Here is a 2881-nt window from a genome sequence, read left to right as displayed (position 1 = left end):
GATGAAAATTCGCATGAGGTTGTTGAAGGAGGAGGAGCAACAAAGAAAGTATTAAGCTCGTCTGGATCAACTGGGTAGTATGGACAGGATTTAGGAATGATAACGGAGAGGTTCTTGAGGATTTTCCATTTAGATTTAGGATCAGGTGCTTGGGATAGGATGTAGTGTTTTTTAAACAAAAATTAATTATTACAAACTGTTTTATTTCAATTTATAAATGTTATATGGACTTTTTAGACAAATTACATCTAATATTAATCTAAACTACTAAAACTATCCTTGGAATAATGTTACTTGAGTGTTTGAATATATATCAACTAACGAATTATTACGTTACAACAATTGAATTAAAAAAAAAATCAATAAACGTTGAATTAGTTTACGTCTGTAATTCAAAAATGTTAATGTTTTATTGTAAACAACATTGATTCATTTTAAGATCGAAGGTTAGTAAATCTGGTTTATTTTTTGTTCTGTGAGTTTATAGCAATGATGTTCAATCTACAGCTTTCAATTTCACGTGTATGCAGGAATGAATGAATGATCAATCAAAATCAATCTTTATTCTGGGGCACTTGGTTCCCTAAGAATAACAATTAGGTACAGTTTTAGCAGCTTTTGTCTGGCTTCATTAACTTTTGAACCTAATTAAATGGGTCTATAAAAATATTTAAATAAAATAAAATTTGAACAAAAATACTCTATTTATCTATGCTTATAATGTTTCCTATCATTCATAAGTTCACGGAAGTTCAATAGTCTAGGAGATGGATTTATAGTTGATATTTTAATGAGGTTAAGAAGGAAGCTTTAGGGATGGATATAGGTAAGGAATTCCAAAATGGGGTAGCTCGGACAGTAAATGATTTTTCATAGAAGGCAGTTCTGTAGGTAGGGTTATAGATTTCGGTTGGTTGAGATCTTGAGTTTAATAGGTGAATGGATAAACGTAGGGTATGGAGTTCAATTATGTAGGAATGTTTTTTAGTTATTAGGGTTTAAAATATAACTGTGCTAAGGAGGTGATGTCTCCGGATACTGGTAAAGAGCTAGCTTTTCTCGGAATAGTAATGTGATAGGGATTATGGGAACGCGGAGGAATACCGAAAATGAATCTTTTAAAGCAGTTCTTTAGTATTTTTAGTCTAGTAGTAGTAGTTTAGGAAGGTCTTGTAATCCGCCACGACCCAAATCGTGAAACAACAGTGGGAAACTATTTTCTTCGGAGAGCTCCTTTTGGGGACAACCCCTATTGGTTCCATTTATCAAGTGTTTACTCATAGTTAATCGTCTGACAACTCTTCTACAGAGATGCAAAAGAATTCCAATTCCAGCCTAATTCTCTGTGGCTAAGAAAATCCACCACTAAACAGGTATCTGAGGCCTCAAAGGAGTCGTCGTCAAGTCATCACTCTGCATCTCAAATTGGTATATTTGAGTCGTCTATTTGAAATGTCTTCAAGGTTGGTTTCCACCTCCATCTAATACTTATCTCTTGAATGTACATGGTAAAATGGTGGCAACTATCAAAGCTACTTCTAAGGATAATGGCCAGGATTTTAAACACGGTCATCCTCAGTTTCTTTCTCACCATCCTTCCATCAGCTTGGCACATTTTTTTGCTCCTTCTTTCAGTGTGTCTCTCTCGTTGGATTTCAATATAGCGGCTAAATCATACTCATAAGCCGCGGCGGATTTCTGCTCTAATATTTTTACTATTCACTTTTACTCTGAAAAAGTGGTAAAACAAGCAAAGAAAAAAAAGCAGAAAAAACTATTTTTTAGTGACGAACGTTTTGCCCAACTTTGCAGGGCCTCATCAGGTTCGAATCTTGGTAGTTTCAGAATGGGACAAGTCAGTTCTAATGAAGTCATGTAAAGTGGAGCGAAATGTTTGTTACTAATAAATCATTTTCTGCTATTTTAGCATTTATGGCTTTTATAACCACTCGGTTAACTAATAATACTCAAATACGACTTACTTCATGGATGAAATGTTTACTACAATTTTTGATTAACTCAGTTTGCTATTGTTATTGAGGGGCCACTGTACAAGAACTCTTCAGTGTTTAAACATGTCAGATTACTGGGCCACTCCCAGTGATTGTTTATTCTTTTTTCCTCTTATCATAATTTTGAAAACAATTCGAGGAAAGCCGGAAGACAGTTTATGATACGGTGGAATATGATAATCGATAAGATATATAATTATTAATGTTTATGTTTAGAGGGGAAAATACAATGGTAAAATAATATTTACTCATTAGTATAACATTAACCTTGCTTATCAGAAAAAAGTTAGATTTTTTCTAGCAATTTTGTTATTATAAATAATTTGAACAAGATCGTGTTCAATTAATATCGAATCTGTAACCCTAGATTAAGAACAAAGTTTCTGAAACAATCTGAATTCCACTAATCGACAATTATAAAGGTTATTTCGGTGACATATGGGTACATGAGGTATGAACGTTTAAAAGTTCTAGGGGACCAGAATATATAAAGAAAAAGTAATTGAAGAGAAAATAAAACCAATAATAAAAGCGGAAGAAGTTTATTACTTTATTTTCGTAAACATAATAACATAGTTCATTCCAATAATTATTTCCACATACAAAAACCATTAAAGGTATAATAGTTGTCAGTCAGAACCGGGTTTTAATTTAATTTTATTATTCATATATATTTTTACAATATTTTCATGACTTCGCTTCTTGACTAGCGAATTTCTCCAAAAGATCGATTTATGTCTTCAAAGTGTGTATTAACCTATATTTATTTATACATGTATATATAGTTGACCGTAACAATTGACATATAGGAAGATGGTCAGGGTTGCGGTCAAAGGAGAAACAAAAATAGTTTACAACTATTTATTTTC

At 32.5% G+C, this 2881-nt stretch overlaps 2 protein-coding genes across 8 annotated transcripts in view; both read left to right on the top strand.

Annotated features, from left to right (window-relative positions):
- TrpA1 (Transient receptor potential cation channel A1) overlaps positions 1–2881 on the top strand; it is a 212471-nt gene that overhangs the window by 7067 nt on the left and 202523 nt on the right. The gene's annotated exons all lie outside the window — the stretch shown is intronic.
- The window catches only part of LOC106687824 (otoferlin), a 121514-nt gene that overhangs the window by 117932 nt on the left and 701 nt on the right, over positions 1–2881 (top strand). The window lies entirely within an intron of this gene.

The sequence above is a fragment of the Halyomorpha halys genome, unplaced genomic scaffold (assembly GCF_000696795.3).
Source record: "Halyomorpha halys isolate HHAL.00 unplaced genomic scaffold, Hhal_1.1 Scaffold1015.1, whole genome shotgun sequence".
Lineage (NCBI taxonomy): Eukaryota > Metazoa > Arthropoda > Insecta > Hemiptera > Pentatomidae > Halyomorpha > Halyomorpha halys.
The sequence above is the reverse complement of the archived record's forward strand: the minus strand, read 5'-3'. Positions and strand labels throughout refer to the sequence as shown.